This window comes from Ammospiza nelsoni, chromosome 8 (assembly GCF_027579445.1).
Source record: "Ammospiza nelsoni isolate bAmmNel1 chromosome 8, bAmmNel1.pri, whole genome shotgun sequence".
Lineage (NCBI taxonomy): Eukaryota > Metazoa > Chordata > Aves > Passeriformes > Passerellidae > Ammospiza > Ammospiza nelsoni.
The window spans coordinates 35635518-35656976 of record NC_080640.1 but is presented as its reverse complement, the minus strand read 5'-3'; positions in this window follow the sequence as shown (position 1 = coordinate 35656976).

Genomic DNA, 21459 nt, shown 5'->3' with positions numbered 1-21459 from the left:
AAGCCGCTTCTTCGGCTCCGGGAGCCGGAGAGAGCGGCAGCATCGGAAAGGGGAAGAAGGAAGCTGTGCAACACTGGGATTGTGTGTGCAGCTTGCCAACTGATAGAAAACAGTAACCTGCACTTTCCTGACGTTTCCAATCACACGAATATTCGATTGGAAGCTGTTTTGGACAACTTTTCTTTCCTTCATGCCAAACACTTGGCAGACGTCCGTGCAACGTCCAGAACACGATGGGAGATGTTTTCTGTGCTCCCGCAGGTTTTCCTTGCCAGACAGAGTGGAAAAGCTTTCTGCTAGGATGTAGACCACAAAAGACGCTAAAGACGAAGGTACGATGCTCTCCGGAGCTAAGAGCCGCTCCCGGGCTTCTTTGGCAGAAGCCGCGCTAAGAGAGCACTGTGAGCGGTACAATCGTCTTTGCGCGAAGAAGCCGCTTCTTCGGCTCCGGGAGCCAGAGAGAGCGGCAGCATCGGAAAGGTGAAGAAGGAAGCTGTACAACACTGGGATTGTGTGCGCAGCTTGACAACTGATAGAAAACAGTACCTTACACTTTCCTGACGTTTCCAATCCCATGAATATTCGATTGGAAGCTGTTTTGGACAACTTTTCTTTCCTTCTTGTCAAGCACTTGGCAGACCTCCGTGCAACGTCCAGAACACGATGGGAGATGTTTTCTGTGCTCCCGCAGGTTTTCCTTGCCAGACAGAGTGGAAAAGCTTTCTGCTAGGATGTAGACCACAAAAGACGCTAAAGACGAAGGTACGATGCTCTCCGGAGCTAAGAGCCGCTCCCGGGCTTCTTTCGGCAGAAGCCGCGCTAAGAGAGCACTGTGAGCGGTACAATCGTCTGTGCGCGAAGAAGCCGCTTCTTCGGCTCCGGGAGCCGGAGAGAGCGGCAGCATCGGAAAGGTGAAGAAGGAAGCTGTACAACACTGGGATTGTGTGCGCAGCTTGCCAACTGATAGAAAACAGTACCTTACACTTTCCTGACGTTTCCAATCACACGAGTATTCGATAGGAAACTGTTTTGGACAACTTTTCTTTCCTTCATGCCAAACACTTGGCAGACCTCCGTGCAACGTCCAGAAGACGATGGGAGATGTTTTCTGTGCTCCCGCAGGTTTTCCTTGCCAGACAGAGTGGAAAAGCTTTCTGCTAGGATGTAGACCACAAAAGACGCTAAAGACGAAGGTACGATGCTCTCCGGAGCTAAGAGCCGTTCCCGGGCTTCTTTCGGCAGAAGCCGCGTTAAGGAGAGCACTGTGAGCGGTACAATCGTCTTTGCGCGAAGAAGCCGCTTCTTCGGCTCCGGGAGCCGGAGAGAGCGGCAGCATCGGAAAGGGGAAGAAGGAAGCTGTGCAACACTGGGATTGTGTGCGCAGCTTGCCAACTGATAGAAAACAGTACCTTACACTTTCCTGACGTTTCCAATCCCATGAATATTCGATTGGAAGCTGTTTTGGACAACTTTTCTTTCCTTCATGCCAAACACTTGGCAGACGTCCATGCAACGTCCAGAACACGATGGGAGATGTTTTCTGTGCTCCCGCAGGTTTTCCTTGCCAGACAGAGTGGAAAAGCTTTCTGCTAGGATGTAGACCACAAAAGACGCTAAAGACGAAGGTACGATGCTCTCCGGAGCTAAGAGCCGCTCCCGGGCTTCTTTCGGCAGAAGCCGCGTTAAGGAGAGCACTGTGAGCGGTACAATCGTCTGTGCGCGAAGAAGCTGCTTCTTCGGCTCCGGGAGCCGGAGAGAGCGGCAGCATCGGAAAGGTGAAGAAGGAAGCTGTGCAACACTGGGATTGTGTGCGCAGCTTGCCAACTGATAGAAAATAGTACCTTACACTTTCCTGACGTTTCCAATCACATGAATATTCGATTGGAAGCTGTTTTGGACAACTTTTCTTTCCTTCTTGTCAAACACTTGGCAGACGTCCGTGCAACGTCCAGAACACGATGGGAGATGTTTTCTGTGCTCCCGCAGGTTTTCCTTGCCAGACAGAGTGGAAAAGCTTTCTGCTAGGATGTAGACCACAAAAGACGCTAAAGACGAAGGTACGATGCTCTCCGGAGCTAAGAGCCGCTCCCGGGCTTCTTTCGGCAGAAGCCGCGCTAAGAGAGCACTGTGAGCGGTACAATCGTCTGTGCGCGAAGAAGCCGCTTCTTCGGCTCCGGGAGCCGGAGAGAGCGGCAGCATCGGAAAGGTGAAGAAGGAAGCTGTACAACACTGGGATTGTGTGCGCAGCTTGCCAACTGATAGAAAACAGTACCTTACACTTTCCTGACGTTTCCAATCCCATGAATATTCGATTGGAAGCTGTTTTGGACAACTTTCCTTTCCTTCTTGTCAAACACTTGGCAGACATCCGTGCAACGTCCAGAACACGATGGGAGATGTTTTCTGTGCTCCCGCAGGTTTTCCTTGCCAGACAGAGTGGAAAAGCTTTCTGCTAGGATGTAGACCACAAAAGACGCTAAAGACGAAGGTACGATGCTCTCCGGAGCTAAGAGCCGTTCCCGGGCTTCTTTCGGCAGAAGCCGCGTTAAGGAGAGCACTGTGAGCCGTACAATCGTCTGTGCGCGAAGAAGCTGCTTCTTCGGCTCCGGGAGCCGGAGAGAGCGGCAGCATCGGAAAGGTGAAGAAGGAAGCTGTACAACACTGGGATTGTGTGCGCAGCTTGCCAACTGATAGAAAATAGTACCTTACACTTTCCTGACGTTTCCAATCACATGAATATTCGATTGGAAGCTGTTTTGGACAACTTTTCTTTCCACTTTGTAAAACACTTGGCAGACATCCGTGCAACGTCCAGAACACGATGGGAGATGTTTTCTGTGCTCCCGCAGGTTTTCCTTGCCAGACAGAGTGGAAAAGCTTTCTGCTAGGATGTAGACCACAAAAGACGCTAAAGACGAAGGTACGATGCTCTCCGGAGCTAAGAGCCGCTCCCGGGCTTCTTTCGGCAGAAGCGGCGCTAAGAGAGCACTGTGAGCGGTACAATCGTCTGTGCGCGAAGAAGCCGCTTCTTCGGCTCCGGGAGCCGGAGAGAGCGGCAGCATCGGAAAGGTGAAGAAGGAAGCTGTACAACACTGGGATTGTGTGCGCAGCTTGCCAACTGATAGAAAACAGTACCTTACACTTTCCTGACGTTTCCAATCACATGAATATTCGATTGGAAGCTGTTTTGGACAACTTTTCTTTCCTTCATGCCAAACACTTGGCAGACCTCCGTGCAACGTCCAGAACACGATGGGAGATGTTTTCTGTGCTCCCGCAGGTTTTCCTTGCCGGACAGAGTGGAAAAGCTTTCTGCTAGGATGTAGACCACAAAAGACGCTAAAGACGAAGGTACGATGCTCTCCGGAGCTAAGAGCCGCTCCCGGGCTTCTTTCGGCAGAAGCGGCGCTAAGAGAGCACTTGAGCGGTACAATCGTCTGTGCGCGAAGAAGCTGCTTCTTCGGCTCCGGGAGCCGGAGAGAGCGGCAGCATCGGAAAGGTGAAGAAGGAAGCTGTACAACACTGGGATTGTGTGCGCAGCTTGCCAACTGATAGAAAACAGTACCTTACACTTTCCTGACGTTTCCAATCACATGAATATTCGATTGGAAGCTGTTTTGGACAACTTTTCTTTCCTTCTTGTCAAACTCTTGGCAGACGTCCTTGCAACGTCCAGAACACGATGGGAGATGTTTTCTGTGCTCCCGCAGGTTTTCCTAGCCAGACAGAGTGGAAAAGCTTTCTGCTAGGATGTAGACCACAAAAGACGCTAAAGACGAAGGTACGATGCTCTCCGGAGCTAAGAGCCGCTCCCGGGCTTCTTTCGGCAGAAGCGGCGCTAAGAGAGCACTGTGAGCGGTACAATCGTCTTTGCGCGAAGAAGCCGCTTCTTCGGCTCCGGGAGCCAGAGAGAGCGGCAGCATCGGAAAGGTGAAGAAGGAAGCTGTACAACACTGGGATTGTGTGCGCAGCTTGCCAACTGATAGAAAACAGTACCTTACACTTTCCTGACGTTTCCAATCCCATGAATATTCGATTGGAAGCTGTTTTGGACAACTTTTCTTTCCTTCTTGTCAAACACTTGGCAGACCTCCGTGCAACGTCCAGAACACGATGGGAGATGTTTTCTGTGCTCCCGCAGGTTTTCCTTGCCAGACAGAGTGGAAAAGCTTTCTGCTAGGATGTAGACCACAAAAGACGCTAAAGACGAAGGTACGATGCTCTCCGGAGCTAAGAGCCGCTGCCGGGCTTCTTTCGGCAGAAGCCGCGTTAAGGAGAGCACTGTGAGCGGTACAATCGTCTGTGCGCGAAGAAGCTGCTTCTTCGGCTCCGGGAGCCGGAGAGAGCGGCAGCATCGGAAAGGTGAAGAAGGAAGCTGTGCAACACTGGGATTGTGTGCGCAGCTTGCCAACTGATAGAAAATAGTACCTTACACTTTCCTGACGTTTCCAATCACATGAATATTCGATTGGAAGCTGTTTTGGACAACTTTTCTTTCCTTCTTGTCAAACACTTGGCAGACGTCCGTGCAACGTCCAGAACACGATGGGAGATGTTTTCTGTGCTCCCGCAGGTTTTCCTTGCCAGACAGAGTGGAAAAGCTTTCTGCTAGGATGTAGACCACAAAAGACGCTAAAGACGAAGGTACGATGCTCTCCGGAGCTAAGAGCCGCTCCCGGGCTTCTTTCGGCAGAAGCGGCGCTAAGAGAGCACTGTGAGCGGTACAATCGTCTGTGCGCGAAGAAGCCGCTTCTTCGGCTCCGGGAGCTGGAGAGAGCGGCAGCATCGGAAAGGTGAAGAAGGAAGCTGTACAACACTGGGATTGTGTGCGCAGCTTGCCAACTGATAGAAAACAGTACCTTACACTTTCCTGACGTTTCCAATCACATGAATATTGGATTTGAAGTTGTTTTGGACAACTTTTCTTTCCTTCATGCCAAACACTTGGCAGACCTCCGTGCAACGTCCAGAAGACGATGGGAGATGTTTTCTGTGCTCCCGCAGGTTTTCCTTGCCAGACAGAGTGGAAAAGCTTTCTGCTAGGATGTAGACCACAAAAGACGCTAAAGACGAAGGTACGATGCTCTCCGGAGCTAAGAGCCGCTCCCGGGCTTCTTTCGGCAGAAGCGGCGCTAAGAGAGCACTGTGAGCGGTACAATCGTCTTTGCGCGAAGAAGCCGCTTCTTCGGCTCCGGGAGCCGGAGAGAGCGGCAGCATCGGAAAGGGGAAGAAGGAAGCTGTGCAACACTGGGATTGTGTGTGCAGCTTGCCAACTGATAGAAAACAGTAACCTGCACTTTCCTGACGTTTCCAATCACACGAATATTCGATTGGAAGCTGTTTTGGACAACTTTTCTTTCCTTCATGCCAAACACTTGGCAGACGTCCGTGCAACGTCCAGAACACGATGGGAGATGTTTTCTGTGCTCCCGCAGGTTTTCCTTGCCAGACAGAGTGGAAAAGCTTTCTGCTAGGATGTAGACCGCAAAAGACGCTAAAGACGAAGGTACGATGCTCTCCGGAGCTAAGAGCCGCTCCCGGGCTTCTTTCGGCAGAAGCCGCGTTAAGGAGAGCACTGTGAGCGGTACAATCGTCTGTGCGCGAAGAAGCTGCTTCTTCGGCTCCGGGAGCCGGAGAGAGCGGCAGCATCGGAAAGGTGAAGAAGGAAGCTGTACAACACTGGGATTGTGTGCGCAGCTTGCCAACTGATAGAAAACAGTACCTTACACTTTCCTGACGTTTCCAATCCCATGAATATTCGATTGGAAGCTGTTTTGGACAACTTTTCTTTCCTTCATGCCAAACACTTGGCAGACGTCCGTGCAACGTCCAGAACACGATGGGAGATGTTTTCTGTGCTCCCGCAGGTTTTCCTTGCCAGACAGAGTGGAAAAGCTTTCTGCTAGGATGTAGACCACAAAAGACGCTAAAGACGAAGGTACGATGCTCTCCGGAGCTAAGAGCCGCTCCCGGGCTTCTTTCGGCAGAAGCGGCGCTAAGAGAGCACTGTGAGCGGTACAATCGTCTTTGCGCGAAGAAGCCGCTTCTTCGGCTCCGGGAGCCGGAGAGAGCGGCAGCATCGCAAAGGTGAAGAAGGAAGCTGTACAACACTGGGATTGTGTGCGCAGCTTGCCAACTGATAGAAAACAGTACCTTACACTTTCCTGACGTTTCCAATCACATGAATATTCGATTGGAAGCTGTTTTGGACAACTTTTCTTTCCTTCATGCCAAACACTTGGCAGACCTCCGTGCAACGTCCAGAAGACGATGGGAGATGTTTTCTGTGCTCCCGCAGGTTTTCCTTGCCAGACAGAGTGGAAAAGCTTTCTGCTAGGATGTAGACCACAAAAGACGCTAAAGACGAAGGTACGATGCTCTCCGGAGCTAAGAGCCGTTCCCGGGCTTCTTTCGGCAGAAGCGGCGCTAAGAGAGCACTGTGAGCGGTACAATCGTCTGCGCGCGAAGAAGCCGCTTCTTCGGCTCCGGGAGCCGGAGAGAGCGGCAGCATCGCAAAGGTGAAGAAGGAAGCTGTACAACACTGGGATTGTGTGCGCAGCTTGCCAACTGATAGAAAACAGTACCTTACACTTTCCTGACGTTTCCAATCCCATGAATATTCGATTGGAAGCTGTTTTGGACATCTTTTCTTTCCTTCTTGTCAAACACTTGGCAGACCTCCGTGCAACGTCCAGAACACGATGGGAGATGTTTTCCGTGCTCCCGCAGGTTTTCCTAGCCAGACAGAGTGGAAAAGCTTTCTGCTAGGATGTAGACCACAAAAGACGCTAAAGACGAAGGTACGATGCTCTCCGGAGCTAAGAGCCGCTCCCGGGCTTCTTTCGGCAGAAGCGGCGCTAAGAGAGCACTGTGAGCGGTACAATCGTCTTTGCGCGAAGAAGCCGCTTCTTCGGCTCCGGGAGCCAGAGAGAGCGGCAGCATCGGAAAGGTGAAGAAGGAAGCTGTACAACACTGGGATTGTGTGCGCAGCTTGCCAACTGATAGAAAACAGTACCTTACACTTTCCTGACGTTTCCAATCACATGAATATTCGATTGGAAGCTGTTTTGGACAACTTTTCTTTCCTTCTTGTAAAACACTTGGCAGACATCCGTGCAACGTCCAGAACACGATGGGAGATGTTTTCTGTGCTCCCGCAGGTTTTCCTTGCCAGACAGAGTGGAAAAGCTTTCTGCTAGGATGTAGACCACAAAAGACGCTAAAGACGAAGGTACGATGCTCTCCGGAGCTAAGAGCCGCTCCCGGGCTTCTTTCGGCAGAAGCGGCGCTAAGAGAGCACTGTGAGCGGTACAATCGTCTGTGCGCGAAGAAGCCGCTTCTTCGGCTCCGGGAGCCGGAGAGAGCGGCAGCATCGGAAAGGTGAAGAAGGAAGCTGTACAACACTGGGATTGTGTGCGCAGCTTGCCAACTGATAGAAAACAGTACCTTACACTTTCCTGACGTTTCCAATCACATGAATATTCGATTGGAAGCTGTTTTGGACAACTTTTCTTTCCTTCATGCCAAACACTTGGCAGACCTCCGTGCAACGTCCAGAACACGATGGGAGATGTTTTCTGTGCTCCCGCAGGTTTTCCTTGCCGGACAGAGTGGAAAAGCTTTCTGCTAGGATGTAGACCACAAATGACGCTAAAGACGAAGGTACGATGCTCTCCGGAGCTAAGAGCCGCTCCCGGGCTTCTTTCGGCAGAAGCGGCGCTAAGAGAGCACTGTGAGCGGTACAATCGTCTGCGCGCGAAGAAGCTGCTTCTTCGGCTCCGGGAGCCGGAGAGAGCGGCAGCATCGGAAAGGTGAAGAAGGAAGCTGTACAACACTGGGATTGTGTGCGCAGCTTGCCAACTGATAGAAAACAGTACCTTACACTTTCCTGACGTTTCCAATCACATGAATATTCGATTGGAAGCTGTTTTGGACAACTTTTCTTTCCTTCTTGTCAAACTCTTGGCAGACGTCCTTGCAACGTCCAGAACACGATGGGAGATGTTTTCTGTGCTCCCGCAGGTTTTCCTAGCCAGACAGAGTGGAAAAGCTTTCTGCTAGGATGTAGACCACAAAAGACGCTAAAGACGAAGGTACGATGCTCTCCGGAGCTAAGAGCCGCTGCCGGGCTTCTTTCGGCAGAAGCGGCGCTAAGAGAGCACTGTGAGCGGTACAATCGTCTTTGCGCGAAGAAGCCGCTTCTTCGGCTCCGGGAGCCAGAGAGAGCGGCAGCATCGGAAAGGTGAAGAAGGAAGCTGTACAACACTGGGATTGTGTGCGCAGCTTGCCAACTGATAGAAAACAGTACCTTACACTTTCCTGACGTTTCCAATCCCATGAATATTCGATTGGAAGCTGTTTTGGACAACTTTTCTTTCCTTCTTGTCAAACACTTGGCAGACCTCCGTGCAACGTCCAGAAGACGATGGGAGATGTTTTCTGTGCTCCCGCAGGTTTTCCTTGCCAGACAGAGTGGAAAAGCTTTCTGCTAGGATGTAGACCACAAAAGACGCTAAAGACGAAGGTACGATGCTCTCCGGAGCTAAGAGCCGCTCCCGGGCTTCTTTCGGCAGAAGCCGCGTTAAGGAGAGCACTGTGAGCGGTACAATCGTCTGTGCGCGAAGAAGCTGCTTCTTCGGCTCCGGGAGCCGGAGAGAGCGGCAGCATCGGAAAGGTGAAGAAGGAAGCTGTGCAACACTGGGATTGTGTGCGCAGCTTGCCAACTGATAGAAAACAGTACCTTACACTTTCCTGACGTTTCCAATCACATGAATATTCGATTGGAAGCTGTTTTGGGCAACTTTTCTTTCCTTCTTGTCAAACACTTGGCAGACGTCCGTGCAACGTCCAGAACACGATGGGAGATGTTTTCTGTGCTCCCGCAGGTTTTCCTTGCCAGACAGAGTGGAAAAGCTTTCTGCTAGGATGTAGACCACAAAAGACGCTAAAGACGAAGGTACGATGCTCTCCGGAGCTAAGAGCCGCTCCCGGGCTTCTTTCGGCAGAAGCCACGCTAAGAGAGCACTGTGAGCGGTACAATCGTCTGTGCGCGAAGAAGCCGCTTCTTCGGCTCCGGGAGCCGGAGAGAGCGGCAGCATCGGAAAGGTGAAGAAGGAAGCTGTACAACACTGGGATTGTGTGCGCAGCTTGCCAACTGATAGAAAACAGTACCTTACACTTTCCTGACGTTTCCAATCCCATGAATATTCGATTGGAAGCTGTTTTGGACAACTTTTCTTTCCTTCTTGTCAAACACTTGGCAGACATCCGTGCAACGTCCAGAACACGATGGGAGATGTTTTCTGTGCTCCCGCAGGTTTTCCTTGCCAGACAGAGTGGAAAAGCTTTCTGCTAGGATGTAGACCACAAAAGACGCTAAAGACGAAGGTACGATGCTCTCCGGAGCTAAGAGCCGTTCCCGGGCTTCTTTCGGCAGAAGCCGCGTTAAGGAGAGCACTGTGAGCGGTACAATCGTCTGTGCGCGAAGAAGCTGCTTCTTCGGCTCCGGGAGCCGGAGAGAGCGGCAGCATCGGAAAGGTGAAGAAGGAAGCTGTGCAACACTGGGATTGTGTGCGCAGCTTGCCAACTGATAGAAAATAGTACCTTACACTTTCCTGACGTTTCCAATCACATGAATATTCGATTGGAAGCTGTTTTGGACAACTTTTCTTTCCTTCATGCCAAACACTTGGCAGACCTCCGTGCAACGTGCAGAACACGATGGGAGATGTTTTCTGTGCTCCCGCAGGTTTTCCTTGCCAGACAGAGTGGAAAAGCTTTCTGCTAGGATGTAGACCACAAAAGACGCTAAAGACGAAGGTACGATGCTCTCCGGAGCTAAGAGCCGCTCCCGGGCTTCTTTCGGCAGAAGCGGCGCTAAGAGAGCACTGTGAGCGGTACAATCGTCTTTGCGCGAAGAAGCCGCTTCTTCGGCTCCGGGAGCCGGAGAGAGCGGCAGCATCGGAAAGGTGAAGAAGGAAGCTGTACAACACTGGGATTGTGTGCGCAGCTTGCCAAATGATAGAAAACAGTACCTTACACTTTCCTGACGTTTCCAATCACACGAATATTCGATAGGAAACTGTTTTGGACAACTTTTCTTTCCTTCATGCCAAACACTTGGCAGACGTCCGTGCAACGTCCAGAACACGATGGGAGATGTTTTCTGTGCTCCCGCAGGTTTTCCTTGCCAGACAGAGTGGAAAAGCTTTCTGCTAGGATGTAGACCACAAAAGACGCTAAAGACGAAGGTACGATGCTCTCCGGAGCTAAGAGCCGTTCCCGGGCTTCTTTCGGCAGAAGCCGCGTTAAGGAGAGCACTGTGAGCGGTACAATCGTCTTTGCGCGAAGAAGCCGCTTCTTCGGCTCCGGGAGCCGGAGAGAGCGGCAGCATCGGAAAGGGGAAGAAGGAAGCTGTGCAACACTGGGATTGTGTGTGCAGCTTGCCAACTGATAGAAAACAGTAACCTGCACTTTCCTGACGTTTCCAATCACACGAATATTCGATTGGAAGCTGTTTTGGACAACTTTTCTTTCCTTCATGCCAAACACTTGGCAGACGTCCGTGCAACGTCCAGAACACGATGGGAGATGTTTTCTGTGCTCCCGCAGGTTTTCCTTGCCAGACAGAGTGGAAAAGCTTTCTGCTAGGATGTAGACCACAAAAGACGCTAAAGACGAAGGTACGATGCTCTCCGGAGCTAAGAGCCGCTCCCGGGCTTCTTTCGGCAGAAGCGGCGCTAAGAGAGCACTGTGAGCGGTACAATCGTCTTTGCGCGAAGAAGCCGCTTCTTCGGCTCCGGGAGCCAGAGAGAGCGGCAGCATCGGAAAGGTGAAGAAGGAAGCTGTACAACACTGGGATTGTGTGCGCAGCTTGCCAACTGATAGAAAACAGTACCTTACACTTTCCTGACGTTTCCAATCCCATGAATATTCGATTGGAAGCTGTTTTGGACAACTTTTCTTTCCTTCTTGTCAAACACTTGGCAGACCTCCGTGCAACGTCCAGAACACGATGGGAGATGTTTTCTGTGCTCCCGCAGGTTTTCCTTGCCAGACAGAGTGGAAAAGCTTTCTGCTAGGATGTAGACCACAAAAGACGCTAAAGACGAAGGTACGATGCTCTCCGGAGCTAAGAGCCGTTCCCGGGCTTCTTTCGGCAGAAGCCGCGTTAAGGAGAGCACTGTGAGCGGTACAATCGTCTGTGCGCGAAGAAGCTGCTTCTTCGGCTCCGGGAGCCGGAGAGAGCGGCAGCATCGGAAAGGTGAAGAAGGAAGCTGTGCAACACTGGGATTGTGTGCGCAGCTTGCCAACTGATAGAAAATAGTACCTTACACTTTCCTGACGTTTCCAATCACATGAATATTCGATTGGAAGCTGTTTTGGACAACTTTTCTTTCCTTCTTGTCAAACACTTGGCAGACGTCCGTGCAACGTCCAGAACACGATGGGAGATGTTTTCTGTGCTCCCGCAGGTTTTCCTTGCCAGACAGAGTGGAAAAGCTTTCTGCTAGGATGTAGACCACAAAAGACGCTAAAGACGAAGGTACGATGCTCTCCGGAGCTAAGAGCCGCTCCCGGGCTTCTTTCGGCAGAAGCCGCGCTAAGAGAGCACTGTGAGCGGTACAATCGTCTGTGCGCGAAGAAGCCGCTTCTTCGGCTCCGGGAGCCGGAGAGAGCGGCAGCATCGGAAAGGTGAAGAAGGAAGCTGTACAACACTGGGATTGTGTGCGCAGCTTGCCAACTGATAGAAAACAGTACCTTACACTTTCCTGACGTTTCCAATCCCATGAATATTCGATTGGAAGCTGTTTTGGACAACTTTTCTTTCCTTCTTGTCAAACACTTGGCAGACCTCCGTGCAACGTGCAGAACACGATGGGAGATGTTTTCTGTGCTCCCGCAGGTTTTCCTTGCCAGACAGAGTGGAAAAGCTTTCTGCTAGGATGTAGACCACAAAAGACGCTAAAGACGAAGGTACGATGCTCTCCGGAGCTAAGAGCCGCTCCCGGGCTTCTTTCGGCAGAAGCCGCGTTAAGGAGAGCACTGTGAGCGGTACAATCGTCTGTGCGCGAAGAAGCTGCTTCTTCGGCTCCGGGAGCCGGAGAGAGCGGCAGCATCGGAAAGGTGAAGAAGGAAGCTGTGCAACACTGGGATTGTGTGCGCAGCTTGCCAACTGATAGAAAATAGTACCTTACACTTTCCTGACGTTTCCAATCACATGAATCTTCGATTGGAAGCTGTTTTGGACAACTTTTCTTTCCTTCTTGTCAAACACTTGGCAGACCTCCGTGCAACGTCCAGAACACGATGGGAGATGTTTTCTGTGCTCCTGCAGGTTTTCCTTGCCAGACAGAGTGGAAAAGCTTTCTGCTAGGATGTAGACCACAAAAGACGCTAAAGACGAAGGTACGATGCTCTCCGGAGCTAAGAGCCGCTCCCGGGCTTCTTTCGGCAGAAGCCGCGCTAAGAGAGCACTGTGAGCGGTACAATCGTCTGTGCGCGAAGAAGCCGCTTCTTCGGCTCCGGGAGCCGGAGAGAGCGGCAGCATCGGAAAGGTGAAGAAGGAAGCTGTACAACACTGGGATTGTGTGCGCAGCTTGCCAACTGATAGAAAACAGTACCTTACACTTTCCTGACGTTTCCAATCACATGAATATTCGATTGGAAGCTGTTTTGGACAACTTTTCTTTCCTTCATGCCAAACACTTGGCAGACCTCCGTGCAACGTGCAGAACACGATGGGAGATGTTTTCTGTGCTCCCGCAGGTTTTCCTTGCCAGACAGAGTGGAAAAGCTTTCTGCTAGGATGTAGACCACAAAAGACGCTAAAGACGAAGGTACGATGCTCTCCGGAGCTAAGAGCCGCTCCCGGGCTTCTTTTGGCAGAAGCGGCGCTAAGAGAGCACTGTGAGCGGTACAATCGTCTGTGCGCGAAGAAGCCGCTTCTTCGGCTCCGGGAGCCGGAGAGAGCGGCAGCATCGGAAAGGTGAAGAAGGAAGCTGTACAACACTGGGATTGTGTGCGCAGCTTGCCAAATGATAGAAAACAGTACCTTACACTTTCCTGACGTTTCCAATCACACGAATATTCGATAGGAAACCGTTTTGGACAACTTTTCTTTCCTTCATGCCAAACACTTGGCAGACCTCCGTGCAACGTCCAGAACACGATGGGAGATGTTTTCTGTGCTCCCGCAGGTTTTCCTTGCCAGACAGAGTGGAAAAGCTTTCTGCTAGGATGTAGACCACAAATGACGCTAAAGACGAAGGTACGATGCTCTCCGGAGCTAAGAGCCGTTCCCGGGCTTCTTTCGGCAGAAGCCGCGTTAAGGAGAGCACTGTGAGCGGTACAATCGTCTTTGCGCGAAGAAGCCGCTTCTTCGGCTCCGGGAGCCGGAGAGAGCGGCAGCATCGGAAAGGGGAAGAAGGAAGCTGTGCAACACTGGGATTGTGTGTGCAGCTTGCCAACTGATAGAAAACAGTAACCTGCACTTTCCTGACGTTTCCAATCACACGAATATTCGATTGGAAGCTGTTTTGGACAACTTTTCTTTCCTTCTTGTCAAACACTTGGCAGACCTCCGTGCAACGTCCAGAACACGATGGGAGATGTTTTCTGTGCTCCCGCAGGTTTTCCTTGCCAGACAGAGTGGAAAAGCTTTCTGCTAGGATGTAGACCACAAAAGACGCTAAAGACGAAGGTACGATGCTCTCCGGAGCTAAGAGCCGCTCCCGGGCTTCTTTCGGCAGAAGCGGCGCTAAGAGAGCACTGTGAGCGGTACAATCGTCTTTGCGCGAAGAAGCCGCTTCTTCGGCTCCGGGAGCCGGAGAGAGTGGCAGCATCGGAAAGGTGAAGAAGGAAGCTGTACAACACTGGGATTGTGTGCGCAACTTGCCAACTGATAGAAAACAGTACCTTACACTTTCCTGACGTTTCCAATCACATGAATATTCGATTGGAAGCTGTTTTGGACAACTTTTCTTTCCTTCTTGTCAAACACTTGGCAGACGTCCGTGCAACGTCCAGAACACGATGGGAGATGTTTTCTGTGCTCCCGCAGGTTTTCCTTGCCAGACAGAGTGGAAAAGCTTTCTGCTAGGATGTAGACCACAAAAGACGCTAAAGACGAAGGTACGATGCTCTCCGGAGCTAAGAGCCGCTCCCGGGCTTCTTTCGGCAGAAGCCGCGCTAAGAGAGCACTGTGAGCGGTACAATCGTCTTTGCGCGAAGAAGCCGCTTCTTCGGCTCCGGGAGCCGGAGAGAGCGGCAGCATCGGAAAGGTGAAGAAGGAAGCTGTACAACACTGGGATTGTGTGCGCAGCTTGCCAACTGATAGAAAACAGTACCTTACACTTTCCTGACGTTTCCAATCCCATGAATATTCGATTGGAAGCTGTTTTGGACAACTTTTCTTTCCTTCTTGTCAAACACTTGGCAGACATCCGTGCAACGTCCAGAACACGATGGGAGATGTTTTCTGTGCTCCCGCAGGTTTTCCTTGCCAGACAGAGTGGAAAAGCTTTCTGCTAGGATGTAGACCACAAAAGACGCTAAAGACGAAGGTACGATGCTCTCCGGAGCTAAGAGCCGTTCCCGGGCTTCTTTCGGCAGAAGCCGCGTTAAGGAGAGCACTGTGAGCGGTACAATCGTCTGTGCGCGAAGAAGCTGCTTCTTCGGCTCCGGGAGCCGGAGAGAGCGGCAGCATCGGAAAGGTGAAGAAGGAAGCTGTGCAACACTGGGATTGTGTGCGCAGCTTGCCAACTGATAGAAAATAGTACCTTACACTTTCCTGACGTTTCCAATCACATGAATCTTCGATTGGAAGCTGTTTTGGACAACTTTTCTTTCCTTCATGCCAAACACTTGGCAGACCTCCGTGCAACGTGCAGAACACGATGGGAGATGTTTTCTGTGCTCCCGCAGGTTTTCCTTGCCAGACAGAGTGGAAAAGCTTTCTGCTAGGATGTAGACCACAAAAGACGCTAAAGACGAAGGTACGATGCTCTCCGGAGCTAAGAGCCGCTCCCGGGCTTCTTTCGGCAGAAGCCGCGCTAAGAGAGCACTGTGAGCGGTACAATCGTCTGTGCGCGAAGAAGCCGCTTCTTCGGCTCCGGGAGCCGGAGAGAGCGGCAGCATCGGAAAGGTGAAGAAGGAAGCTGTACAACACTGGGATTGTGTGCGCACCTTGCCAACTGATAGAAAACAGTACCTTACACTTTCCTGACGTTTCCAATCACATGAATATTCGATTGGAAGCTGTTTTGGACAACTTTTCTTTCCTTCATGCCAAACACTTGGCAGACCTCCGTGCAACGTGCAGAACACGATGGGAGATGTTTTCTGTGCTCCCGCAGGTTTTCCTTGCCAGACAGAGTGGAAAAGCTTTCTGCTAGGATGTAGACCACAAAAGACGCTAAAGACGAAGGTACGATGCTCTCCGGAGCTAAGAGCCGCTCCCGGGCTTCTTTCGGCAGAAGCGGCGCTAAGAGAGCACTGTGAGCGGTACAATCGTCTGTGCGCGAAGAAGCCGCTTCTTCGGCTCCGGGAGCCGGAGAGAGCGGCAGCATCGGAAAGGTGAAGAAGGAAGCTGTACAACACTGGGATTGTGTGCGCAGCTTGCCAAATGATAGAAAACAGTACCTTACACTTTCCTGACGTTTCCAATCACACGAATATTCGATAGGAAACTGTTTTGGACAACTTTTCTTTCCTTCATGCCAAACACTTGGCAGACCTCCGTGCAACGTCCAGAAGACGATGGGAGATGTTTTCTGTGCTCCCGCAGGTTTTCCTTGCCAGACAGAGTGGAAAAGCTTTCTGCTAGGATGTAGACCACAAAAGACGCTAAAGACGAAGGTACGATGCTCTCCGGAGCTAAGAGCCGTTCCCGGGCTTCTTTCGGCAGAAGCCGCGTTAAGGAGAGCACTGTGAGCGGTACAATCGTCTTTGCGCGAAGAAGCTGCTTCTTCGGCTCCGGGAGCCGGAGAGAGCGGCAGCATCGGAAAGGTGAAGAAGGAAGCTGTGCAACACTGGGATTGTGTGCGCAGCTTGCCAACTGATAGAAAATAGTACCTTACACTTTCCTGACGTTTCCAATCACATGAATCTTCGATTGGAAGCTGTTTTGGACAACTTTTCTTTCCTTCATGCCAAACACTTGGCAGACGTCCGTGCAACGTCCAGAACACGATGGGAGATGTTTTCTGTGCTCGCGCAGGTTTTCCTTGCCAGACAGAGTGGAAAAGCTTTCTGCTAGGATGTAGACCACAAAAGACGCTAAAGACGAAGGTACGATGCTCTCCGGAGCTAAGAGCCGCTCCCGGGCTTCTTTCGGCAGAAGCGGCGCTAAGAGAGCACTGTGAGCGGTACAATCGTCTGTGCGCGAAGAAGCCGCTTCTTCGGCTCCGGGAGCCGGAGAGAGCGGCAGCATCGGAAAGGTGAAGAAGGAAGCTGTACAACACTGGGATTGTGTGCGCAGCTTGCCAACTGATAGAAAACAGTACCTTACACTTTCCTGACGTTTCCAATCCCATGAATATTCGATTGGAAGCTGTTTTGGACAACTTTTCTTTCCTTCATGCCAAACACTTGGCAGACCTCCGTGCAACGTGCAGAACACGATGGGAGATGTTTTCTGTGCTCCCGCAGGTTTTCCTTGCCAGACAGAGTGGAAAAGCTTTCTGCTAGGATGTAGACCACAAAAGACGCTAAAGACGAAGGTACGATGCTCTCCGGAGCTAAGAGCCGCTCCCGGGCTTCTTTCGGCAGAAGCGGCGCTAAGAGAGCACTGTGAGCGGTACAATCGTCTGTGCGCGAAGAAGCCGCTTCTTCGGCTCCGGGAGCCGGAGAGAGCGGCAGCATCGGAAAGGTGAAGAAGGAACTGTACAACACTGGGATTGTGTGCGCAGCTTGCCAAATGATAGAAAACAGTACCTTACACTTTCCTGACGTTTCCAATCACACGAATATTCGATAGGAAACTGTTTTGGACAACTTTTCTTTCCTTCTTGTCAAACACTTGGCAGATGTCCGTGCAACGTCCAGAACACGATGGGAGATGTTTTCTGTGCTCCCGCAGGTTTTCCTTGCCAGACAGAGTGGAAAAGCTTTCTGCTAGGATGTAGACCACAAAAGACGCTAAAGACGAAGGTACGATGCTCTCCGGAGCTAAGAGCCGCTCCCGGGCTTCTTTCGGCAGAAGCGGCGCTAAGAGAGCACTGTGAGCGGTACAATCGTCTTTGCGCGAAGAAGCCACTTCTTCGGCTCCGGGAGCCAGAGAGAGCGGCAGCATCGGAAAGGTGAAGAAGGAAGCTGTACAACACTGGGATTGTGTGCGCAGCTTGCCAACTGATAGAAAACAGTACCTTACACTTTCCTGACGTTTCCAATCCCATGAATATTCGATTGGAAGCTGTTTTGGACAACTTTTTTTTCCTTCTTGTCAAACACTTGGCAGACCTCCGTGCAACGTCCAGAACACGATGGGAGATGTTTTCTGTGCTCCCGCAGGTTTTCCTTGCCAGACAGAGTGGAAAAGCTTTCTGCTAGGATGTAGACCACAAAAGACGCTAAAGACGAAGGTACGATGCTCTCCGGAGCTAAGAGCCGCTCCCGGGCTTCTTTCGGCAGAAGCCGCGCTAAGAGAGCACTGTGAGCGGTACAATCGTCTGTGCGCGAAGAAGCCGCTTCTTCGGCTCCGGGAGCCGGAGAGAGCGGCAGCATCGGAAAGGTGAAGAAGGAAGCTGTACAACACTGGGATTGTGTGCGCAGCTTGCCAACTGATAGAAAACAGTACCTTACACTTTCCTGACGTTTCCAATCCCATGAATATTCGATTGGAAGCTGTTTTGGACAACTTTTCTTTCCTTCTTGTCAAACACTTGGCAGACCTCCGTGCAACGTGCAGAACACGATGGGAGATGTTTTCTGTGCTCCCGCAGGTTTTCCTTGCCAGACAGAGTGGAAAAGCTTTCTGCTAGGATGTAGACCACAAAAGACGCTAAAGACGAAGGTACGATGCTCTCCGGAGCTAAGAGCCGCTCCCGGGCTTCTTTCGGCAGAAGCCGCGTTAAGGAGAGCACTGTGAGCGGTACAATCGTCTGTGCGCGAAGAAGCTGCTTCTTCGGCTCCGGGAGCCGGAGAGAGCGGCAGCATCGGAAAGGTGAAGAAGGAAGCTGTGCAACACTGGGATTGTGTGCGCAGCTTGCCAACTGATAGAAAATAGTACCTTACACTTTCCTGACGTTTCCAATCACATGAATCTTCGATTGGAAGCTGTTTTGGACAACTTTTCTTTCCTTCTTGTCAAACACTTGGCAGACCTCCGTGCAACGTCCAGAACACGATGGGAGATGTTTTCTGTGCTCCTGCAGGTTTTCCTTGCCAGACAGAGTGGAAAAGCTTTCTGCTAGGATGTAGACCACAAAAGACGCTAAAGACGAAGGTACGATGCTCTCCGGAGCTAAGAGCCGCTCCCGGGCTTCTTTCGGCAGAAGCCGCGCTAAGAGAGCACTGTGAGCGGTACAATCGTCTGTGCGCGAAGAAGCCGCTTCTTCGGCTCCGGGAGCCGGAGAGAGCGGCAGCATCGGAAAGGTGAAGAAGGAAGCTGTACAACACTGGGATTGTGTGCGCAGCTTGCCAACTGATAGAAAATAGTACCTTACACTTTCCTCACGTTTCCAATCACATGAATATTCGATTGGAAGCTGTTTTGGACAACTTTTCTTTCCTTCATGCCAAACACTTGGCAGACCTCCGTGCAACGTGCAGAACACGATGGGAGATGTTTTCTGTGCTCCCGCAGGTTTTCCTTGCCAGACAGAGTGGAAAAGCTTTCTGCTAGGATGTAGACCACAAAAGACGCTAAAGACGAAGGTACGATGCTCTCCGGAGCTAAGAGCCGCTCCCGGGCTTCTTTCGGCAGAAGCCGCGCTAAGAGAGCACTGTGAGCGGTACAATCGTCTGTGCGCGAAGAAGCCGCTTCTTCGGCTCCGGGAGCCGGAGAGAGCGGCAGCATCGGAAAGGTGAAGAAGGAAGCTGTACAACACTGGGATTGTGTGCGCAGCTTGCCAAATGATAGAAAACAGTACCTTACACTTTCCTGACGTTTCCAATCACACGAATATTCGATAGGAAACCGTTTTGGACAACTTTTCTTTCCTTCATGCCAAACACTTGGCAGACCTCCGTGCAACGTCCAGAACACGATGGGAGATGTTTTCTGTGCTCCCGCAGGTTTTCCTTGCCAGACAGAGTGGAAAAGCTTTCTGCTAGGATGTAGACCACAAATGACGCTAAAGACGAAGGTACGATGCTCTCCGGAGCTAAGAGCCGTTCCCGGGCTTCTTTCGGCAGAAGCCGCGTTAAGGAGAGCACTGTGAGCGGTACAATCGTCTTTGCGCGAAGAAGCCGCTTCTTCGGCTCCGGGAGCCGGAGAGAGCGGCAGCATCGGAAAGGTGAAGAAGGAAGCTGTACAACACTGGGATTGTGTGCGCAGCTTGCCAAATGATAGAAAACAGTACCTTACACTTTCCTGACGTTTCCAATCACACGAATATTCGATAGGAAACCGTTTTGGACAACTTTTCTTTCCTTCATGCCAAACACTTGGCAGACCTCCGTGCAACGTCCAGAACACGATGGGAGATGTTTTCTGTGCTCCCGCAGGTTTTCCTTGCCAGACAGAGTGGAAAAGCTTTCTGCTAGGATGTAGACCACAAATGACGCTAAAGACGAAGGTACGATGCTCTCCGGAGCTAAGAGCCGTTCCCGGGCTTCTTTCGGCAGAAGCCGCGTTAAGGAGAGCACTGTGAGCGGTACAATCGTCTTTGCGCGAAGAAGCCGCTTCTTCGGCTCCGGGAGCCGGAGAGAGCGGCAGCATCGGAAAGGGGAAGAAGGAAGCTGTGCAACACTGGGATTGTGTGTGCAGCTTGCCAACTGATAGAAAACAGTAACCTGCACTTTCCTGACGTTTCCAATCACACGAATATTCGATTGGAAGCTGTTTTGGACAACTTTTCTTTCCTTCTTGTCAAACACTTGGCAGACCTCCGTGCAACGTCCAGAACACGATGGGAGATGTTTTCTGTGCTCCCGCAGGTTTTCCTTGCCAGACAGAGTGGAAAAGCTTTCTGCTAGGATGTAGACCACAAAAGACGCTAAAGACGAAGGTACGATGCTCTCCGGAGCTAAGAGCCGCTCCCGGGCTTCTTTCGGCAGAAGCGGCGCTAAGAGAGCACTGTGAGCGGTACAATCGTCTTTGCGCGAAGAAGCCGCTTCTTCGGCTCCGGGAGCCGGAGAGAGTGGCAGCATCGGAAAGGTGAAGAAGGAAGCTGTACAACACTGGGATTGTGTGCGCAACTTGCCAACTGATAGAAAACAGTACCTTACACTTTCCTGACGTTTCCAATCACATGAATATTCGATTGGAAGCTGTTTTGGACAACTTTTCTTTCCTTCTTGTCAAACACTTGGCAGACGTCCGTGCAACGTCCAGAACACGATGGGAGATGTTTTCTGTGCTCCCGCAGGTTTTCCTTGCCAGACAGAGTGGAAAAGCTTTCTGCTAGGATGTAGACCACAAAAGACGCTAAAGACGAAGGTACGATGCTCTCCGGAGCTAAGAGCCGCTCCCGGGCTTCTTTCGGCAGAAGCCGCGCTAAGAGAGCACTGTGAGCGGTACAATCGTCTGTGCGCGAAGAAGCCGCTTCTTCGGCTCCGGGAGCCGGAGAGAGCGGCAGCATCGGAAAGGTGAAGAAGGAAGCTGTACAACACTGGGATTGTGTGCGCAGCTTGCCAACTGATAGAAAACAGTACCTTACACTTTCCTGACGTTTCCAATCCCATGAATATTCGATTGGAAGCTGTTTTGGACAACTTTTCTTTCCTTCTTGTCAAACACTTGGCAGACATCCGTGCAACGTCCAGAACACGATGGGAGATGTTTTCTGTGCTCCCGCAGGTTTTCCTTGCCAGACAGAGTGGAAAAGCTTTCTGCTAGGATGTAGACCACAAAAGACGCTAAAGACGAAGGTACGATGCTCTCCGGAGCTAAGAGCCGTTCCCGGGCTTCTTTCGGCAGAAGCCGCGTTAAGGAGAGCACTGTGAGCGGTACAATCGTCTGTGCGCGAAGAAGCTGCTTCTTCGGCTCCGGGAGCCGGAGAGAGCGGCAGCATCGGAAAGGTGAAGAAGGAAGCTGTGCAACACTGGGATTGTGTGCGCAGCTTGCCAACTGATAGAAAATAGTACCTTACACTTTCCTGACGTTTCCAATCACATGAATCTTCGATTGGAAGCTGTTTTGGACAACTTTTCTTTCCTTCATGCCAAACACTTGGCAGACCTCCGTGCAACGTCCAGAACACGATGGGAGATGTTTTCTGTGCTCCCGCAGGTTTTCCTTGCCAGACAGAGTGGAAAAGCTTTCTGCTAGGATGTAGACCACAAAAGACGCTAAAG